General features: G+C 38.3%; 1 protein-coding gene across 1 annotated transcript in view; it reads left to right on the forward strand.

Annotated features, from left to right (window-relative positions):
- LOC102292098 (protein phosphatase 1 regulatory subunit 29) overlaps positions 1-23,836 on the forward strand; it is a 306,883-nt gene that overhangs the window by 246,463 nt on the left and 36,584 nt on the right. The window contains exon 4 of the mRNA XM_005936833.3: positions 1,244-1,292. The gene's annotated coding sequence lies outside the window, so the exon portion shown is untranslated. The remainder of the gene's footprint in view (positions 1-1,243; positions 1,293-23,836) is intronic.

Genomic DNA, 23,836 nt, shown 5'->3' on the forward strand with positions numbered 1-23,836 from the left:
TTTTAGCCCTCCCCCAACCTAAAAGTCAGTGCGAATGGATCCTTGGGTCTGTTTGTAGACAGTGTAAAACGTGGACGTAGCCACCTTGATGTCCAAATCAATCTTCAACAACTGTTTGGGTCGTTGTAGCAGGCTCTAAACATGCTTTCTAATCATGCAAATTTTGCCATTTTAACACTGGAGTTTGTTTATGTGGATTGGACGTCCATCTGGAACCAGACTTAGGTGGCACCTAGAGATAATGCATTATTTGCCACTTTCAGGTTGGCTCAATTTTCTTAACTCTTTCTCTTTTTCTGCCCTCGAGTTGCTTACAGTTTTATCTGATAGTTTTGGACTGATAACACTATATAAACAGAAGAAAGGATCAAATTCTAGGAGGGGGAAAAAAGAAGGAAATTGATTTTTTTTTTTTTTTTTTTAAAAAGAAGCTCCTGAAAACACTAAACTAAAACTATTTCATATTAGGTCCCTTGTCTTTGAATCAGCAGTCTGGGCAGCCAACCTCATGTCACAGCATTAGGTCCATTTTACGCTTTGCAACCAACATCTCAAAGAGCAAATTCTGCATTATTCTTAAAGAACTATCTTCTACTTACCTCACCCATCTCCCTTATCCCAAATCATGTACAGTTTTTTTCCCCTCATGCACCGTGTCACGCTGTTCCCATTACATTGATTCCCACCAGGGAGCTGCTCATTGCTGCAGCAGCCTCACACTGAGCAGTCAGATGGTGCTTGTTTAGGAAAGTAACAAGTCAAAATTACAGACACCCTTCTTCTCACAGCTTCCCAGGATGCTTCCCAGACTGACCACTATTCTTCATGGAACATTGCCATTTTGTAACAACTTTTCCACACGAGCCCTCTCAAGTTTTGAAGCATATACAGACATGCACCCGATGATAAACATTGTGGTGTTTTGCAAAGTGACACAGACCACGATTAAGCTGCCAATTCACATGTGAGCTGAATCTGATATGAGGTTATTTGCTCGTCACCATTTTTTTTTCATGCAATATCTCCATTATTGTGTCTGTTTTGTTCCTCCATGTAAAGCCTGCCCAGCTGCTTCATTTGGTACTTAGCTCTCTTTGATGTAGACAAATGCACCAATCAGTAACCCGCTCTTCTAATTATCCCAGTCTCTGTTGTGTGGCAGGCAGGGACCTGCCCCTTCTCATGCGGATGACACTGATGGTTGATTCAGCTTCTGTTTTTTTGTCCTTTCTGTTTATTGCAGGCTTTCATTGCTGACAACTGGCACATGATCTGAGAACATCAAATTTGAGGTAATTATTCCCATTGTCTTGTGCTCTGCAACATAGACTGTGCATGAAGGTGACACACACACCTACACACACTCAAGGACTTGTCTAGCTTAAGAGATACATTGCATGGCTTCAGGGGTGACATTGTGCTGCTGTGGTGCACATTAACTGGTACAGAGAGAAGTTTATTCATATGGGTAAAGTGACCATTCTGCTTGCTTGCAGGTCAGGTCACTACGTAGCCAGAGTGTTTATCTCTGTCAGCATGCCCTTCACCAAAACTACAGGGCTGCTGCTTGCTCTGAGGGTGGTCATTCTGTCTGTCTGATGATATTATTAATGTGCTTACAGGCAGCGCAGGTTTCCAACATTTTTCATATTTGAACATGTTTCCTTGTTCATGTAAATGCTGTTTCTGTTGGATAGTTTCGTTTACGCACAGTACACGTTTAAGGCAGAGGTATAAACTCATCACACCTGCAAAACACTAATCTTCTTTAGAAAAAGGACATTTTCTAAGAAAATAGTTTTTGAATATATATCCAACTAAAACTGTGAAAACATGGCAACTTAAAAATAAAGAACTAATCACCCTCAGTTCCCTTCTACAGACACTGTCCCATATACAGACATTGCTAAGCCTTGGATTTTATGTGTAGAAGCTAACATTATACATTTACTGTGGGTGTGGCCAGTTGATTCTCCCTTTAGCTCTTAGTGGTATTCTCTTGTCTACAATGTAAACTGTAATATTAATGTCAACTGGCAGCACATGTTTTACTTTATTTTATTTTAAAGCTCTGACTTGCCCTAAACTAAATCCCTAAATAACTGTCTATGTTGTGCAAATGTCACAGATTCTGCACGCTTCACTGATGCCAGACCTCAGTCAGTGCTGAAAACAAACACAAGTCTTTTCTTCAGCTTCTAGGTTGGAGTGTGATAAGTGAGCCTCCTCACTTATAACAAGATCAATCTGGAACGTTAGGACGTTGCATTCTCTAATTACAAGATTAGCATTCAGAAATCTTGCACTGCTTGAGCTTCCTGCAATATAAACAGTATTTATGCCCTTTCAGTACACTTGTGGGACACATTTAAACAATTATGAAATATTTATTCCAGTTGTAGGATATCTACAAAACATACACTTCACTGTTTGCATGCATGTATAAAGGAGGGGGTGCACATGATGGGCAGAGGTTTATCAGTTTGCAAAAAACTGATGAACCTCTTTCTGAATAAAGTTTGTCAACATAAGAATTAGGAAGACTTTTATATAATTTCATCATCTTCAGTACAAAATATCATCAAAAGATTCTGGGAATCTGGAGAAATCTCTGTGCGCAAGGGACAGAAATCAATATTGGATTCTTCTAGTCTTTGAGTCCCTGAGCAACGCTGCGTTAAAACAGGATTCTGCTATGGAAATCAGAAAGTCACATGTGAACGGAAATGCCTCCATCTTCTCTGGACCAAAGTTCATTTGAAATGGACTGAAGCAAAGTCCAAAACATATATCTCATACCACCTCCCATCGAGTGTAAAGCAAATAGGGAGGCAGGAAAAGTAATTTTTCAACCCGAAGTCATCATGCCTGCTTGCTCAGAAACCATAGACACCACACTTAAACATTCTGTGTACTGTGGAACACTATAGTAACCCAAGACGCTTAACCTGGGAAACCAAGCAAACTGGCCTGAAGGGGGTGTTATGCTATTTTATGACAACTGGGCATCCGTTGCCATAAAATATGAAGAAAATGAGTGCCTGCTTGGTAACTGATGAATCTGGTATGAATATGTATTAGAACGCATACAATATTATGATGGATAATTGACTGGGTCAGAACATGTTCAAAATCGCAGGTCTTGTTTGGTGTTATGTGATATTTAATCCCTAGTGAACTTGGTCCTCAGACATTATCCACTAATGGATATTAAATATTTAGATATTGAGTTCATGGTACAATATCAGAGCAAATACCGAGTGGTTTCTTTCAGATTTGGTACAGTACAAAGCAGTGAAAGCAGTGGACTGAATGACACCTACACAATCATAGACAAAGAAAAAGGGTTCATGGATATGACAGCCGCTAAAGCAGAGAAAAGTTCTTGCAGAGAAAAGTGAGTTAAAAAGACAAGGCATGAAAGGACAAAATATTTGACTGACAAGTGATCCTTGGGGAGTTAGGCACAATGCTGCCAAACTGAAAGAAGCAGGAATCACACAGATTTCCACTTTAAATGTCAAAAGCTGCCATGCAAATTAGGTGTAATGACCCTCTGCCCTGCCAATAATAGATGTGTAGCATTTTGGAATGAGCTGCTTTATATGTTGATCTCTTGATTTCTTTATACGTTGATTTCTTTCCATTTGAAGCAATGACAGCATTTGTCATGAGGGGTGGCACGTCTTCTGTTGTGTCACATTTCCCACTGACAGATACGTGGAGATTTCCCCAGTGTGTCACTTCCAGTAGGAGGAAAGTACCATTGATCCACGGTGATTGGTGTACAACGCACTAATTAGGGCAAGCTTGAAACAACAGTCACACTGAAAAGGACCGCAAGGTAGGGAGGCTTTCCACCATGAACCAGTTGTGACCAATTGGATGTTATAAAATTAAAACAGATGATTAAGATCTAACGTTAGCTGAGAGCAGTGGTTCCCAAATAGTATGAAGAAGCATGCTGGTGTAGATTTTGTTTCAACCCTGCATTATAATTCACTAAAAAGTTATGAATACATTTTATATATTTGTCCACATTTCCCAATACAGAGGTGAGTTCTATACCTTTAAAACAGCCTTAAAAAATCTGTCTTCAGTCTGTTTGCTCAACTGCCACATCGAGAAAATTGCCCATCCAACCATCTTCTTCTGCTTATCCGGGGCCGGGACACGGGGCACAGGGGCAGCAGCCTAAGCAGAGAAGCCCAGACCTCCCTCTCCCCGGCCACCTCCTCCAGCTTGTCTTGGGGAACACCAAGGCGTTTCCAGGCCAGCAGAGAGATATTATCTCTCCAGTGTGTCCTGGGTCTGCCCATCAAGTCCCCATGCCATGGAGTAAATTATTAGAGCATAATTCCGGCCACTAAAAACTGCGAGACACTCTCACAAAACCTACCTGTTTTGCTGACTTCTGCTGGCCCTTATCCACACGCATCATCTGTCAGAAGAAGTTGGCTAATGCCATCCTAGTACCAAACAAGCTGAAGAGGCACTTGGAAACCAAACATCCCTTCTGAGAGACACTTCAAAAGAGCCTGGATCTGAACCAGAAGCAACAAGCCTGCTTGTCAGATGGCGTGAAGATGTCTGATAAGGCGATGAGGCGAATTATATGCTGGTAAGGTTTATTGCAAAGCAGAGGGAAACTCAAAATAGTGGCTCTTTTAAAAAATTGCAGTTGCAGTGCTAGGTTATCTGACAGTACAATCAACATACGCAATCCGAAAGCACGACATGTTAGACACAGACACAGAGGTTAGTTTGTACAAATATAAAAAGAGATGTGCCTTGAAGTTTTGACCTACCTTTCAGCGTGCCTCGGGTACTTAAAGTTTCAAAACCATTGTTCGTGAACAAAAGGATCAGGAAATACAGTTTTTTTTTGATACTACCATTCATATTATATCATTGCATTTATACTATTAAATGATTATAAAATGATTCATTGCCATTTGGCTTATGCTCACAGTTTGATCTGGTTTTAATATACATATTATTTCAAAGGAGCTGTCTGAGTTGGCAACAAACATGGTATATACCAGGGCAGGCAGGACTTTTGTTTCTACAAAGTCTTGCTCATTCTTGCTAATAGCAGTTAGGCTTTCAAAAAGTTTTCATGCCTCAGCTGTAAAAGGATGAAGGGGTATTGGCTTTCCGACAATACCAGGTGGTGCGTGGGCAGTCGAATGGGCAGCATGGAAACCGAAGTTTGTGAATGAATTACTTGGTAACTTGAAAATGGAGCGATGTAGGATGTAGGAATTGATACAACAGGTTTATCTACCAAAAAAGACAAGTTCGGATCTCCGTGACCTCGACCTGAAAGGTCAGGGGTCAAGTTTTCTGAAAGTCTTCTTAAAGTCTTGTGAACTCAAGAAGGAGTTGATGTAGGATTGATTTAGGCGCATCTAGTAAAAATCTCAGACGAGTGAATCTTAACGGCCCCGAACTCATAGATGAACTCACCTACGAACTCACTCAAAGGTGAGTTTGGGGTACTGTTAGGCTGAGAGGTAGCTCGGTCGTCGTTCACTAATGTTGATCTACCAGTCATATTAAGTGTGTGTGTGTGTACGTGCTTGTGTGTGATTGATATCTTTTAATAAGTGGTTAAAAGTAAACATATAAAAAGGACTGCAAGATATTCGTGTGCGTGTGTGTGTGGGTGGATACATCTAACACATGTTTTGAAACTTCTAAAGATAAAAAAACCACTAAATCTGTTAAGTCAGTAATCAGGTGAGTACATTGCATCACATAATGAAAAACACATGCACATTTATGCACTTTTAATTTAGAGGTATGAGAAGTCCGCTGTGTTTTGGTTAATTACAGAAATAGAGAGAGTGAGAGGATGAAGAACAAATAAAAAAAAAAATATGGGAATGTGAATTTTAAAGGACAGCGAAAGAGAGACAGAAAGACCGATAGAGGAAGGACTATTTGCTAGTCGTGCTGCCATCATCCTGCCAAGGCAACTCGGAAAATTGCTTTGACTATATTTAGCAACAAAAGACAGCAAGGGTCTGATGCACACACATGTACACACACGCTCCTTGGCGGGGCCGTGATTTGCAGTTGACCGATGATCAAAACAGCATGGTCAGCTGTATCTTTTCACATGCGCGCACACACCCACACACACAGTGGCTGGTAGTTGATAGTGTGGTCTGAAGTGGATCGTGCTCATTAGGTGGGGTTTCAGATTGGGTTCTATTTATAGCCGAGAGCAGGCAGCAGGCTCAGCAGTAGCAGCGGCAGGATGGAGGTGTTTGAAGTAGCACAAGCCTCCAGTGGGCCATCCTAACGAGATGCATCCGGAGCCGATCGCTCTCAGAGCTGCAGGAGTTCAACTCTGAAAGTTAGCCTGGTGTGGCTTAGTATGATCCAGGTCAGTTAAATATAGCACTTTTATTTGACGGGATTTACTTAGTATTGTATGATGAAAGAAGCTATTTCTAACAGCTGGCTCTGGCACAATGGATGTAAAATGCCCTGTTGCTATGTGACACAGGTCACTCTATCTTTTCCTAAAAAAATCAACAACAAAAAGGCTGACTTTTTTTCCAGTTGTTGCCGTTTGAGTATGTGTTCAAGTGTAGTTGTGCCAGAAAGCCACAATTTCTACTTTTTGAAACTATGTTTCTAATGTTTTTTCCACACTTGCACAGATGGTGTTATGTCTGTGGTGTTGTGGTGTTATGTCTCGTTGATGACTGTTTTTAATTATAGGTTCATGATTAAGAACAGAACAAACAGATTAGGGTAAGATGATGGGCAACTAGAACAACTTCGCCATCCTTCTGAGTGCAATTCTAGTCAACCATATAAGAATCAGGTTTTTATGTTGCTCTCTTAACTCTACCTGCTTTATACAACATCTGTCATTCACACTAGCACCTTTTTTTTCTTAAGTGCTTGCTATCTAATAATAATAATAATGTATACTTTATTGATCAATGTGGGAAAATTCCTCTCTGCATTTAACCCATTCACTCAGTGAAGCACTGACACTCTGATGGTTGCATCAGAGACTAACTTGAGGATTAAGATCTTACCCAAAGATATTTGGCACCCAGACTGTAGCAACCAGGAAATGAACCGCTAACCTTCCTATTAGTAGATATCTCCTGAATTCTAGCTCCTGAGCTAAAGCTACTCCATAATGTTGGCTGTGCTTTTGTGATATATGTGATTCAGCTGGACTGATAATTTAATGCAAACTGTCCAGCTCACCGACTCTATTGAGCACCAAAGCAGAATCAACAGATGGCTTTGATAAGATCTCTCTGAATAATAGGATGTCTTCAGGTGGTTGTAATCATAGATCCAGATTTGCTAAACAGAGTAACAGTTCAGGGTTTCACACAAAGACAGTGGTCACCAAGAAAAACAAAATTCACTTTCACTGTGTTTAAATTAAAATTCATTATTGACAATTAATTGATTATCTGACCAGGAAGCAGATGCAAGCTCTTTTCAAAAAAATAGCTGTGAGCAGCATCGGGTTGGCTATGCAGTTGCCATGGCAATGTTTTTCGGGGTTTGCGGTCCGAAGACCATCTCTGTCAGGTTTTCCAGAGGTTAGATAGTACAGTAGTAGTTACTTAAGCCTTTAAATAGAATCGTACATGGTGGTCATTTCTATTAGGTTGGTATTTGTCTGACATTATTATGAAGATACAAAAGACAAAGCGTCAGTGCTAAATAGGCAAAGTTCTTCTTTACTGCTGTCAAAGCAGTCAGTGCACTTCTGTAAATAACAGTTCTTTTAATGGTTATTTGAAAATGTAAAAGTCAGGTTGGTGTTTTGTAAAATGAACAATGTCTAGCTCAGAATGATATTCATGTGTTGATAAAACACTGAAACTTTGATGATATTTGTCATATTCTTTGCTTTTTCTGCATACTGGCTGACAGGAATGTTACTGCTTTTGGTTATAGGTAAAAGTACTAAAAAGATTGATTTTCAATCTATTAAATTATTGCTGTGTAAAATACATAAATTTTACACTTCTTGTCAGTCGACCCAGTAACAGGTTATATTTCACTAAATGCCAACCTCATTTTGTCCCAGAGGAAAAGTCAAAGGATCACAAGAGTCAGCAGGTCTCCTATCCATCCATGTTTTTCTATATTTCAGTCTGAACCGATCAGCGAGCGCTGCCATCTCCCACAGCCGCGCCACCTTTCCCTATCCTAACAACTCTTTCAGGTAGTGCAGCTGGATCCAATTATAGCGATCACTAACAAGCACCTTCAGCAGCTCCCAGTTACATTTAGGGTCTTGCTTGGTGGGTCTAATGTGGCCTTAACCAAAGGTAACAACTTCAGTAAAAACCAATGTGATCGTTAAAATTGTTTACATCTATGAATCAGAGTGCATTATTAATTTAAAAAAGTCCTTCTGGAAATGTTTAAGCTTTAGTAGTTTCTCAGACAGTAAGAATAGAGTTTTGACTGATCTTAATTTTTCATGTTTTGTTTTGTTAAAAAGTCAAAGTAAAGAATTATAAACTAATTGACAGGGTGATTTTATTTTATTTTTTTAAGCACAACAACTGGAAATGACAGTTTGCCATTGCCATGAATCACTTGCGCCAAGCATTTGCAAAGTACTTCAGCTTGAGTGTTCCTTTTTTTTTGGCCTATCAGGTCTATCAGTGCTTGGTAAGAATCCATTGTACATTCAATGATTTCTGTTAGTCTGCGTAATGCCCCGAAAGGAAAAAAGAAAAGAAAAGAAAAGGCTTTTGTCTCAGTCGTGTTATTTGGAGACTGGAGGTATCGTGACATCAGTTAGAGCACAGACAGTTGAGGTCTTATTTCTAATTACCCCACTGTTTTTTGTTTTTGTTTCTACATTCGTATTACAGTTATTGTTCAAAAACTTTGTCGTTTTTTGTTCCCCACATACAAATGTGGGACTCATGTATCACCACGCTCTTAATTCTCTCTTGACCTTGTCGGAATAAACACAATTCATCTACAGTACAGTACAAACACTGGATCTGATACAAAGGTAGGAATCAGATAAGACTGCAAATTTTACAAGGTATTAACATTTTATGCCATCTCCTTCTACCAACCTTCTCCTCTACAGGAGCAGTTAATCCGAGTTCTCCCTCTAGGGCTGATAAGAAATAGAAATAGGAGGAGGCTATAAAGCCATATAATACATCTTGCACTGCGATCATATAGAACAAGTGGATGAGATTAAGCAGCCTACATGAAATCCTCAGATGTAAAGAAACAAAAAAAGTTTTAAAGATGCATCAAGACGTGAAATATTCTACACTTGGCAGGTAATTAATAAATCAGACTAAAGCAACTGTGTCGTGTATATCAGCTTTTCCTTATATCCAACCTGCTGTTTCATAGCTTCGGTGGATTAAAAAAGAGCAACAAATCCAGTTAAAGCTGGTATTTTAAATACATTCTGGTGTTTTAATTTGTTTTGTAAGTTTATGTTGGCTCAGCTGTGCATTACAAGGAAGAGACGACTGCAAGAGGCAGTTGAAAATCCTTGAAAAGGCAAGTTCAAGCTTGAATTAAGAAGAAACTTGTGTTTTACCCATCTGATCCCAGCTGAAATGCATTGAAGCTCTTAATGAGTTATTTGCTGTAAGTATTTTTATGAATTAACTGCTTTAACTCTGAGTGTTCTGTCAATTTCGTGGATTTTTTAAAAACAGGATTGAAGTAGCTCTTAAATCTTGAAGCAGATCCAAAAGTAATACTGAGGAGGAAAGAGAAGTATACATCAGAAAGCCATACTCTGCCTTTGCATCTGAAAAGACACTGACGTGGGAGTATCATTTCAAATGCCCCTGTAGATGTCATTTAACAGAATGAACATCTACAGGGGCATTTCCCGTTGACTGAATGAAATTACACTACCTCATCAGTGTTATCTTGTTAATCTATGTAAAAGAAAAGGTGTGCATGGAACAAGGAGCTGCTGAAATCAGAAAGATACAAAATCAAGTATGTGATCCTTATTCGTTTTTTTTTTTCCGTAGTTCTTCCTTCTGTCCCGGGTATTCTATCATTATTTCTGCAATGCTGCCTGCAGACACACAACGCCCTACTTTGGTACAAATCGTATTCCTGTTCTAGAAACAGTCGCCATGAGCGACATGGGCTAGAGGAGAGGAAGCATTGCTTGGCAGTTGCCTTAAAGAACCGTGTTTTGACACGGTCAGGTGGGAGATGTATTCTGTGTCACTAGTATTGCTGGGAGGATCTGGGGTGTTTTACTGTGTAAACATGCCTCAGTTTTCCCACTAATGCTTTGGAAATTTGAGCCCTGCAGTTTGTTGTTTTTTTTTTTTATATGAGTTTATGTTATTAAAAAAATGTAAATTCAAACTTCTGATTGGATTATAACGTGATATAATACAGGATCACCACATTTTATCATATTGATGACAGATCTTGAATTACATCTATAGTATAACTTCACCATGTTTCAGATTCTGAGAACATATAAACAGCTATAAAAGCAAAATTATTTGATATATCAAAATATTAATTGATGACCACATTCAATTCAGACACACTAAAAGTACACATTGCTGTTCTGAACCAAAGTTTGCTTTCAGAACTGCCTTTAGTGGCAGTAGTTTAGGACAGCGGTCCCCAACCTTTTGTGCGCCATGGACCGGTTTATGCCCGACAATACGGACCGGCCTTTAAGGTGTCGCGGATAAATACAACAAAATAAAAAAAAGAAAATTTATTCATAACACACGTGAAAAGACCCAGGAAAACAGAGTAAACAATAAAAACGATAACAAAATAACGCTGAAAACCGATAAAAACCCTGAAAACTATACATTTCACACCTGAGCCTCAACTCTCGCGGCCCGGTACCAAACGACTCACGGACCGGTACCGGTCCGAGGCCTGGGGGTTGGGCACCGCTGGTTTAGGAGGTAGTGCTGCTTATATAGTAATTGAAAGGTTAGTGGTTCAATCACTGGCTGCTCCAGTCTGCATGCCTCAGTATCACTGAGAAGGACAGTGAACCTCATGTTGCTCCCCAATGTGTACAATGCAGTGTGACTGGTAGGAAAAAAAAGTGCCTGAGTGAATGAGGCATACTCAAGTAGAAAAGCACTGGATACCAGCAGTTCGGATCCACTCCATTGACCTTTAATTACTTGTTGTATAGATTCAAATGTTGGAAACATTCCTTAGAAAACTTGGTCCATTTTGAAATGATAGGTACGACAAATCCCAAAGGTCCTATTAGATGGACATGTGATGGCTGTGAAGGCCATCACATGTCACTGTGAGTACAGTGGACCAACATCTCTGAAGAGTGTTTCACCTCTGTGAATTTATGCTACGAATAATTGAGGTATTTTCTCAGGGCAAAGACAGAAACAAACAGGGCACTACTAATGTCATCACTAATGTTGCCCATATACCTGATGAATATCACGTGGACCAACATGTTGTAACTGAATAAATATTGCGACAGTGTGTGGGAGTTCTATATGACTGCCTTTATCAAGCTTTGTCCTCTGACGTACCTGTCACTTATTTGGTAATAGTATCACGTGTTCTAATCAAAATTAGAAGTATTTTATGAATCGGTGCATATTTTTTGTAGTTGTTGTTGCTCAAAATTATGCAAGTGTGTTCAAAACAATAGAGAATGTAAAGGTAATTTATGCTGATTGTACAAGTGTTGCTAATCATTCCTATTCTGCTTTGGACCTTTGAAGTGAGAAGTAACTTTTACGTGTTCAAAGAGTTCTGAACATGTAAAAGTTAAAGCTTTTTTTTTTGGTGAGAGAAGTTCAACAGGAGCGTGGACATAATGGAAGAAAGCAGCTTCAGAGATTGACTGAAAAAAGGAGCTTTAAAAAAAGAACGTGGAAAAAAAGGCCAAGAGGGAGAAGAAGGCATCAGCCAGAAATGTCAGTTGCCATTGTGTAAAATACCAAGAGGGGAAAAAAAGAGGGATGGGTAAAGGGAAGGGGGAGAGGGCTGAAAGAAAAGAGAAAGAGTGGCTGTTAGGCAAGCAATTAAAGTGAAAGGAGTGTTCGATGGGGTGAAAAGAAACCGACAATGATAGGATGATGAAAAAGTACAGAGAGAAGAGGATGGATAGGAAAGGAGTAGAAAGAGCAAGGCGAGAGCCGGAAAAGATGTGAAGGCAGATGGGTAGCATAAAGAAAGAAAGGAGGCGTAGCAAAAAGTCGGGGAGAGACAGATTAAAATGTCAGAAAGTAGAGGGCACTTCTCGTAAACCCAAAAATCCAAACCTCAGTGCAAATATGAGAGAGAAAAGGTTCGGATGAGCAGAATGAAGAAGCAAGCATGAAGGGAAAAACACAAAGGTGCAGTTCTGTTTACAGTTACCATTTTTGGAGCATGGAGCTTTGGGACTATTATGGACACTTTATGGAAAAAGATGCTCCTAATCTGGAAAAATTGGGTAATTTGAGAGCAACTTTTCTTCTTCAATCTATTCATTGTTTCCAAATTCCAAAGTCTTAAGAGCGATGTGTTCAAATAAAGTTTAGAACAGATTTGACAGGCTTTCAAAACAGCTTTAGTAAACCATGCAAAGACTATGAATAACTGAAAAAACAGCATTGTGGTTCATCCACCCTGCAAGAAATACAAATACTGCAATATTACATCTGAAAGATGTTAAATAAAATGTAAAAAAGAACATATGCAAATGCACCGTGATCTGCTTCTCACCCCCTCTTTATTAAAACAGTGTTTCCTCTTTTCCACACAGATGGTTGAAATTTAAAGTCCAAAATTTATATCGTTTTTTTTTTTTTTTAATTGGATATCATCACATTCACAAATATAAAATTACAAATATTTTGATGTTTATGTTGTCATAACTCCTGCATCCCTCCATCTGTGTACATTTACCTGTGTTAGTATTTCATTTCCTGGCTCAAACTTTCAGTTCTAAAAGTGACAGCTTGTGAAACAAAGCCATCGTTAAAAGCAAAGTTCAGATGTTATATACAGGGCTGCTTTAAAAGCTGACACATCATCAGGTTTTCTGCTGACACAGCAGTTGGTGACAGACTACAACAACAACAGCCTACCACTGACTTTTTCTCAATTATGAACTATACTGCTTTACACACTCCATAATATGTCACAGATCTAAAATACTTCCTTCCTTTATGGTGACTTTAACCTCCCAAATATTAGTTTTAAAAAGTACCACAGTCTGCTAGTGTGATTGCACGAGGCAATGGACTAGATTTCCTGCCTCAGGATTTTACCAAAGACCAAAGACCGTCTTTGTACTCCAGTGTTCAAAGATGGTCTACTAAACACTGGATGTAAACATGGCTGTACCGCTTGGATCTAATTTATCCTAAGAATAAATTAGAAGCTTGAGTGAATTAATTATTGGGACAGAAAAGTCTGTTATAAAATCTAATGCCAGAGAATAACTCCGTCAAATGTCTGGAGGTATTCTCCAGGCAAACATTAGGCTGTTGATGGCAGATCTGCTGGTTCTCATGTTCTCCAATCAAGCTGCATGCTGCACAGAGCTCATCTGTGAGCAAAAAAAGAACACCCGGGAAGCTGGACAGACGAGTCAATATAAATCTTACTGAACTTACACATAAGCTTCTCTAGTAAATAACTGTTAAATTCTCCTGACTTATGTCTTGTTATAATGTTTCTTTGTTTCCCCGCTCCATCTGTCTTTTCTTCCTCTCCCTCCCACTCACTTTCTCAAGGGCTGCCAACAAACCCAGGTAGACACGTGTAGTTTAAGCTGCTACAGGTTTTGGCTGCCATGTTGTCTGTGCAGGGGTATCCCCAGATGGTGCACACTCAAATTTAAGGAAAAACATGTTACACTGCAAAGCTTTTCACACTTCTACCACTTTGGTGAAGGTGAGACAGAGAAGTTGAAAAGTGATTGAGGTGGGAAATAACTGCTACAAAGCTGCGTCGTGGGCAGTCGCAGACAAGTGTAACAACATAACTGAACTCAGGAGTGTTCATTTTCACATGTTGTTGTTACTGGGTGAAGCCCTTGTTTCTCCAAAATGTCATATGTTCAGAAAATATCCCCTGAGACCAAAATGACTGTTGAAAACAACAATTCTTAGGGGATTTGAAAGGTTGTTTCATAAGTTATCATAGTTTTTTACCACACTGGAGAGCTAAAGTGTGTTCTCTTTGTCATATCCAACACAAGAAAGTAAGTATAAATAAGATATATACAATATACTTTGTTTATACAATATTCAAAAATTGTTTTATCATCAATTTGCTTGACTTACAGGACATATTAGAAAGGATTAAGACAAGATAAAAGGATACTGCAGGGAATATATAAAAATCAAACCTATAAACCAGGGGTGGGGAACTCAAGGCCTCAGGTTTTAGATATCAACCTGGATCAACACAACTGAATCAAACAATTAGTTCATTATTAGTCTCTGGAGAAGTTCAAGACATGTTGAGGGTGTAATTTATCCAAATAAATCAGCTGTATTGGATCAAGGACACATCTAAAGCCTGCAGGACACCAGGAGTTCCCCACCCCTGGTATATACAATAGTTTCAATGATCAACAGCAGCAGGTTTGACCGTCGTGCAGCATTAAAAGATTTATCACAGCTGCAACAAATTCTCAAAGTAAGTTTCAGTAAGAGGTTGCAAAATGTAAGTCTTAAAACCGATAGCCTTTTAGTTGTAGCACTGCTGACATTGTGACATGAACAGAAAAATGTCCTCATGTGATGACTTACACAATTATTTTAATATTTTTACATTGACTTCCATTGAAATGAAACACAAAGGTTTTCTTGTCAGTTCCAGCAGGAACAGGGAAAGTGAACCCGTGTTGCTGATCATCTGGTGGAGTGAAAAGCTGTCCAACCTGTAAATCCAATTCAACCCCAGCAGCATATTTATATTTCGAAATATTTATGAGCAGCATTTTGCAAACTATGTTAAAAAAAAAGAATTAACCTGACCTGAAATTTCAGGACACCTTAAAAATCTGCAAGTTGCAAAGATACTTGTAGTAGTAGAATATTAACTGAGAAATGTTTCCATACTACAGCTTCCGTGTTTGGGTGGTTGTAGCTCAGGAGCTCGAGTAGCTCATCTGCAAAAAGGTGGTTAGTGGTTCATTTGCTAGCTGGATAGCAGAGCAAGACACTGAACCCCAAGTCGCTCTCTGTTGGAGTGTCAATGTTAGTTCTATTCATCATAACTACCCATATTGTGTTGGTTTTGTGACCATGTTCACTCCCAACAGTGTCAAGCACTTGACTTTATGGTCAAAAATGAAAGCATGTTCATTTCTCTGAATATTAATGAGCTGCTTGGGTAAAAAGAAAAGCCTTGCAACACAGTAGCTCTTGAGGACTGCCAGGGAGCAGCATATAATGCCCCACGAGGATTTGAAGACAACCGCAACATTGTAAAAAGTCATCTGTCATAAGAAGTCCACAGCTCCCTTTTGCTCAACTTCCCTCCTAAATACATATTTGATCAGAGAGCCACACTAGATTTACCCACTTGTTTCTCCCATCAGTTTGTTAGAGAGCTTGTTAATGACTGAGGCACTCATTAGCAGACACTTGTGCTCTGTATACAGGACAAGAGTGCTGCGCTTTCAAAGAGCCAAATCATTTATTTTACCCTCATTAAACCAAAACCCGTTATCTCAAATCTGATTATCCACCCGTCCCTGCTGACTATTAGGAAATAAGGTAATCAGGTCTGGTAATAAAATTAAACTAGAGATTTTGGACTTCGTTTTGTTACATAAATTTCTTTTGTAGTATTTCTTTACCGTTAAGCTGTCAACAGAAATGAGACGCCTTCTGAGCTGTATGATGTTGCCTGAAGTGTAGTTGTAAAAAGTAAGGGTTTCAAAAAAGAAAAAGCCTGACACATTAATAACTCCACGGAGAATTATTCAAAACACACTCAGAATGGTTTTGATTTGTAGGAGGAGGTTTTCAATGGCCAAAACTTACTCATTGCAACCTCTGACACACATCGCCTGACAAGGTTATTCAAGTTTTCAACGGCTCACTGCAGGTGAGAGATTGGAAACCTCAAACTGGAGCACTCACAGAGGAAAGCAATATCCTGAATAAGATCTCCTTCACCTTTCTCTCACTCTTCTAGACAAGTTTTTTATGAAACCTGTGCAAGCTTTCTTTGGCATCTGTTGGCTGACTTCTGAGCATTGCATTGTAATTTCTCACACTGCTCTTCAATTTTGAGTCCTCAGCAACTTACTGTAGGTGGTTTATTTTTTCTATTTGTTGCAATTTTTTTGACTATATATACAGTAAATTGAATGTGCACAGGCAGTTCTCAAGTTTTAAATATATGAGGGTCTGACTCCACCATGTCTGACATCTCAAAAATAGGTGTGTCAGTTATTTGGATGGGGCTATGCAGGTTGGGTCAGGCAATATTTAAATCCAGTTCATGATCTCATTCTCTCCAGGTACAAAACTGGAAGCACAACTCAAGGAACAACAAGAATAGATACAGAAGTCGAAGTAAAGAACCAACATGTGCGAATGCCTTAAATATGCTTAAAAACAAGATGCCTCTGGGTTTTTGAATATATTGGAACTATCTCAGCAGGACATTTTGTTTTCATTATTATCACTCATAATAATTTAACTGCTTACATTGCAAGCAGTTAAATTACTGCTGTGAAAGGAAACAGTTTATTGGTCTAAATGTTTTTTTGCTAAAGCAAATTCATGTTTTAGCTCCTGCTTCTCATTGTTTCTGCCATTCTTTCTTAAGCCCACCTCCTTAACTCAGTCATTGGTTTTTACACGCGATCAGTCAAAGGGTGCCGCTGAGAAAATGGCTTTGTGCATTTGGTGCGCTTGATTTGAACCAACACATAGGGGATATGTGTGTGAGTATGTAGGCAATTTATTGTGTGCAAATTAAAGTCCTCTTGCAGGCAAGTGCTTGAAGGGTGGCCGAACAGATGAATGTGTGGGTGACTGATGAATTGTAAATATGATAAATGACAGAGATGAATGGGGATTTAATAGGGCATTGAGATGGATGAATAAACAGATGTTCAGCTCACTGCAGGGACAAAAGATAAATGGCTAAAGAGGTGGGCACACAGATGGATGCATGACGGTGCCGAGACAGATGCATATGGTGTTGTTTGAAAGTTTGTTTCGGAAAATTTCTGTGAGATCAGGATTGTGTGTGAGTGTGTCTGTCAGAAAACTTATGATGCAAAAAGGTGAGAAACACATGGAGGAGAGATCAAAGTGTGGAGAAAGATAAAAAGGAAGTTCAGAATGAGATGGATAAGGAGACTTTTTAAGAGCAAAAATTTTATCTGCTGCTCATTTATATCTGCTCGGTTTTAACTTCACTGCCAGTTGTTGCTAGACTAATAAAAACAACTTGGAAAAAAAAGTTAAACCCATGAAAGGATATTCAAGAAAGAAGAAAATCCATAAATAAATAACTGAAAACGGCAACAAAAAGATTGACATTGTGACTAACATCTTAGTTAAGCTCAGAGTATACAGTGGTAAAGTGAATTGATGACAATGGAATGAAAAAGCTCCACATATTATCTATCAGAACCATTAAATGCAACAACATTTCTACAGCATGATGATACATTAGAACTTTTTACACTCTACAGTACTGTATGTTTGTAAAGAATGATGTCTTCCAGTCTTAGTGCAGTCTCAAAAACAATAAGCACAAAGAAATAAATTTGAGTAAAATGCAAATGAAACACATAAAAATCAATGGATTCAGATAATGAATACATTTTTCCTAACTTGTAAGGTTTTCTAAATAAGTCATTTAGGAAAGTCTGCTTGGTATAAACTAAGCATAAATACATACGAGTCATGCTAATTTGATTTGACCAGATTCCATTAAATGTAACATTTAAGATTATCGAACAAAATCACACGGGGATATGTACACGTAGTTAAAAAAAATTACACATTTACACCAAACAGATCAATCCACCACAGAGTGCTGCTCATGCTGAATGTAAACACAGAACTCCAGATTGATTTTGCTAACTGAAATTCCAATAAAGCTTATGAAAACAATGCAGTACAACTATATCTGCAACAGCACTGAAGGAAAGCAAGAGAGCAGAAAGAAAGTCATTATAATATGAATGCAAAGTAAGAAGCAAGCAGCGTTCACAATGTCTAGGAGGATCCAAATATTGTAGTTTCCATTCTGCAGAAAACTTTTTACTTTACTTTTATCATCACACTGTTCAGTACATAAAGCAGTTTCATGAAAAATGCCACCCTGGTATGTTTTTACAAAGCTAAAGCTACAAGTAGCAGTGATATGAGAATACACAACAAAATAACTGACTATTTCTAAGCCTAAGTCAAGTAAGATCGATGTAATCAGATGTTGCGACCATTATTAAACAGAGCAACAACAAAACTAATGTGACAAAACTTTGGTTTGGTTTTGAAGTATGATGTGTGCTGTGGATTACAAGGTGGCAAAGATAATAAAACTGAGGGAAAACATCCATCTCAATCTGCTGCTGTTGAATCATATTCTTGTTAAATCAATGATGCTCAGTCTGAAAACAGATTGACAGCAGGGGAGGAAGTGACAATGCAGCATCCTTGATTTTTACCAAACTTGAGTTAGCTGCTCTCTAAAACACTCGGTAAACATTTCACTTCATTGTGATTCTTTGTATTGTAGATTGCTGATTGTCAATAGAGGGTATCTCTGTTGGACATAATGTGATTTTAACAAGTTTAGAGTTGGGAAAATATTGTGGTTAAAAATCTATAGCATCATGAGCGGTCGGTACATTTACAGATACAGCCACAGGGTTCTGCTATTCCTGGATGTAGATTTACTTTCCCCAGTGAACATACTGTTCCCTTTAATTTCAGTCTTACCATGATGTGGTGATTATATCACAAAATTGTTTAATTATATGGTTTGAATGTGTTTAGACAGTATTTTATATTAAAATATATTCACCTATTGGAATTTGGTCATTAAATGTTGGTGAGCAAGATCTAAAAATGCAAAAAGATGAATAAATATTTGCAGTCAGTTTGACCTTTCACGTTTTCCGCTGCATATCACCAGCCTGAATAAACAGTCATTAATTTTGATTTAACCTATAAAAAATGTACATTTAAAAAAAAAGTCATTTTGCACAAACTTCCAACAGCAGTACTGCCACCTTACTCCTCTCTTAAACCTGGTGGACTCAGATACAGGTATGCTCTTAATTATTTTAGTGTTAGAGCATTTAAATATATGGAAATCATTTCTGTATCATTTTATGATGCATTTGTCTATAAATTTGCCACACCTACAGATTACAGAGTTGGAGTTTGATTTTGTCTTGAGTTGGAAAAAATAGATGATAATACCAGTTTTATTAATAATCTGTGTATTTGACCATTAAAAATTGGACATTTTCAGCTCTTCAGAGTCTAAAAATTCGACACATACTTTATGAAGAAAAATGAGAAATATACACATATCATTCATTTTAATAGAAATCATTCAGACTTTTGTAAAATTACTGGAACAAAATGCTAAAAACAGAATATAACAGTTACATTCACAAATAAAATTGGTGAAAATTCCAGTTAGAAAAAATAACATTTTAGGTGGTCAGAGATGGGGGCTTGTATCTTGTCTGTTATTCACATTGAATACCGTAACCTCCTGACATAGTATCTGAAACTTGTCTTTTAGAGCTGACAGCTTTAACGGGAATGTAAGTGATGCATGACAGCTGAAGTGAATAGGTAAAGAAAAAAGCAAAGTAGTTCTCAATCTTTGATTTCCTTGTAATGGACCATGCACTGGGTTTTGAAATCACACCCTGGACATAAAAAGTAATGTGCGTGCTGGGGTTTAGAAACTGTGGTCCTCCTTCAACTCTTTTGGGAAAGCTTTCCTCGGGTTTTAGGAGTGTGTTTATAGGAATTGTTGACCGTTCGTCCTGAAGAACATTTGTGAGGTCAGATACTGATGTTGGACGAGAGAGGTTCTCCTGGTACCTGCCAAACTGAGACTCATTAATCGGATTGCCAGATTGGAGAAGCATGGTTCGTCACTCAAGAGAACATGTCTCCACTGCTCTGGAGTCCCGTAGCGGCACAGTGTTTCACAGCACTGTATCCGATGCTTTCTGTTGCACTTTGCAAGGTAAGGCTTGGATGCAGCTGCTCGGCCATAGAAACCATTCCATGATCCTCTCTTTGAATCTGAAGTCAGTGATGTAGATGGGTGAGTGAGTACTTTTGGCAATATAGTGTAGGACTGCCCGCACAACAAACTAAACATACAGTAACTGCTGTAATGATTTGATTGGGCTTTACTATCAGTCATCATGCACAGGACAGTTAATGATAAACCACTTAACTGTGACTTTTAGCATATTTCACCAAGTTCAAGACCAGTAGAATAAACAAACCCTGCCTCAGGTTACATGCTAATGTACTCCTACCCCCACTGCTAGTCCCAATCCTGGACAAATGGAAAGGTTGTATCAGGAAGGGCATCTATGCAGATCCATCCATTATGGCAACCACTTAGGGAATAAGAGAGCAGCTAAAAGCACCCACCCAGGGCAGAACTTAATGTGAAGCATTGGTGGGAAGTGAAGGATAGTTGTCTACTGTTTACTGTGTGCTGTATGTTTATTTCAGCTTCTATTAGGGCTGCAACCAAAGATTATTTTGGTCAACTAATCTCCCAATTTTTCTTTGATTAGTCAATTAGTCAAGGATCATTTCAATAACTCTTATCTCAGCTTCCTGTGAGCAAACCTCCTGTTCTAGGCTCAAATATCTCACCTGCTCAAGTCTGCCCACCTGTGAATATCATGAATGTCACCCTGTTGCCTTGTCCCACAGCAAAATAATGACCCAGGAAACATCCATTTGAAAATAATCAAATGTATTTTTAACATTAAGTCAATAGGACTGTCGGAATAAATATGAAATAAATAAAAATATTAGGTAATACAAATTAAAGTACTAGTACTATTTAAACAAAAAATGCAAATAGGAAAATAAAAAGGGCAGATACAAAAAGATTTTTTCCCACTCCAGAATAAGTTTCCAACATTTATAGATAATTCTGTTCATAAATTCATGACTGCGGTGGATATGCTCTGGAGTGAGGCATTCCCTTATCTTTGAGATGATGTTCCCAGCTGCTGATAGCTGATAAAGATGCTCTCTGTCATGACTTCAACCATTTGAGAGGCACATGAGCTCATCTATATGCCTGTGCTTCATAATACTAAAACAGGAATAGACTATTACTAATCACAAATTTGGTTATATATTATGTTTTGTCAGATAGTGTTGTGTTCAATGCCAATTAAACTGTTTCATTATATATAAATATACAATGTATATATATATATATGTAAACATTATATGATAATTTTCAGTTGATTTTCAGAGGAATACTCTCTTTCTCCTTTGAGCTTCCACAGGGGGATCTGCATAGGGGGACCTCTTGATCTGCAGTCAAATGCTGCACCACTGAGCTATACCTCTTACATATTTCTGTCACCACCATATTTAATAGTTGTGTACTTGTTGCCTGCTAAAAGAGGTTATTAAGGCCCTGCTACCCTACAAATTGAGGAGTACTTTCTTTTTACAGTCAGATTCGTGCTTCTAAAAGTAACGCCTGACATCAGCGATAAGCTAAGCTATGCATGTGGACCAAGATCTGCAGCGTGCGGCCATAAGGGATACTAGGGGAGATTAAAGGCAATAGAGAGCCAACAACAAAAATGATTTGCACTGTTCGTAGCGTCACAAACATGCTGTGGGCATAGAAATAATAATAATAAATCAATAAACATACAAATAAATTTATGCCCACAAACACTCTTCTTCGAGTTGGTAATTGACCAACATTGACCATGTTGATGAGCACTTGTGTTGGAGGAGGTATCGTCCTAAATTGGCTTGATAGCCCAATCAAAATAGCACTTTAATACTTAATTGTTTGTGCAAGGCTCCAAAAATATGTCTGGCAGGAAGACACAAAAACAAAAGGAAACAAAAGAGAGAAAAGGAAGGGAATCTTGCTGTGGTTAATGTGTTTAGCATCTACTAGATGAATGACGGCTGCATTGTTTCCACTAAAAAGACAAAGAGATGTTTTATACAGTGATTTTTTTGTATTTCATGCTGATTGTCTGTAAAGATTACGTCTATAAAGGAGCTAAATCACGAACAGCAGCTTCTTGAAATGTTTTAGAGTCAAAAAGAGAGAAAAACAGCTTATATGTGAAATACTGCGAAGGCCGTTTATTGTTATTGTGATCAGAATATCTGTTTATATATATCAGTACTGAGTGTTACCATGTAGTTCCCTTGTGTAAGTCTTTTCTTTCCTCTACTGTCCTACATTAAAAAACAAAACAAACAAATAAAAAATAAGTGTTGCAACTGTCAAAATGTAAGACGGCTCTAACTGTGAGTTACTGTATTTGTGAAACATTTAAAAATAACAGTTGCCTTTTATAACGCACAACTGTCCTACACATCACTGAATAATATGTTGGGCCATTTTCATTTATTGCTAGATTCTGATGAAAAAGATTAGCTCTACCTGGTAAGCCAGAGGCTTGGACAGATGGAGGGAGAAAATAAAGACCGGAGGTGTGTGTGTGTGTGTGTGTTTAGGTGGGGTGATGAATCTCATTCTTTATTAGTAGCAGCCATCCATTGTTTTGAGAGCCTATAAAAGTTTTCCATGTCTGCTCTCCATCCCCTTACTTCTTTACAGTATCCATCCATTAGAGGTGACATGGAACCTCAAATTCTTATCTCGCCGTCACCCAACCTTGTTCGTCTTGCCCAGTAATGAGGCAGGGGAGCACTGTCATAAAACCAGAGCCTGAGACATTGTCTGCTGGTTCCACTTTTTTGTAGTCTTCATTACAACAGAATCCATCATTCTTCCTCCCAGATGGCTAACTTGTTGATCTTAATCAGACTGACTGTCCAAAATAAGAAGCTGCAGTCTGCAAAATCATCACTTATTAATTTGAAGATAAACAGTAATATAAAATATGTTATTCTGTTTTCTTTCTGACTTTCATTGTCCTTCTTTTTGAAGGTAATCTTGTCTTTTTTACCATCCACCTTTATGGTGTATGTTGTTGCTTCTTCTGGAACCCAAAGCTGTTTAATGGCTTATTCCTTTCTATTACTTGCCATCAACCTCCTATAGAGCATTACTGTCATTTCCCACTCCCTTTTATTCTCATTATCGCTCTTTGAGACTCTAATGTCTTTTCACAGTCATTTTCTCCATAGTCTCTCTTTTTGCTTCTGTCTTTCTCTACCAAATTGATTGCATGAAAGGCTCACTTTCTCATAGTCATGTCCTCCTCCCTCCCTTTTTTTCTTTAAGCTTTTCTGTTTATTTGGTGTGACAGAGACGGCCTGGGCTACTCCAGTGTTTTGAAATGAGTCTCGTTCAGCTAAAGGGAAACCCCACCCTTGAGGGTTTGAAGGAAGTTGACAGTGTTCAATTTAGATGTCAGCTGAGCACAGAAGAGATGACAGATACTTGACATTTAAAATTAAGTGCAGTATCCATCAGTATGCCCTGATATAATTAAACATTTCTATGACAGAGTAAAACAACTGAACTGTGTCACAGTCCAGATATAAAGTCCTGGTCTCTGAGAAGACTATTTAAAATAATATCCTTGTAGTATTAAACGTATTGTGCTTGCAGTAGATTGCTAATCAGAATTAGAATACTTTTAAGATAAGATAAGATAAGATAAAACTTTATT

The sequence above is a fragment of the Haplochromis burtoni genome, unplaced genomic scaffold (genome assembly GCF_018398535.1).
Source record: "Haplochromis burtoni strain Fernald_Lab_line unplaced genomic scaffold, NCSU_Asbu1 Contig_223, whole genome shotgun sequence".
Taxonomy (NCBI): Eukaryota; Metazoa; Chordata; class Actinopteri; order Cichliformes; family Cichlidae; genus Haplochromis; species Haplochromis burtoni.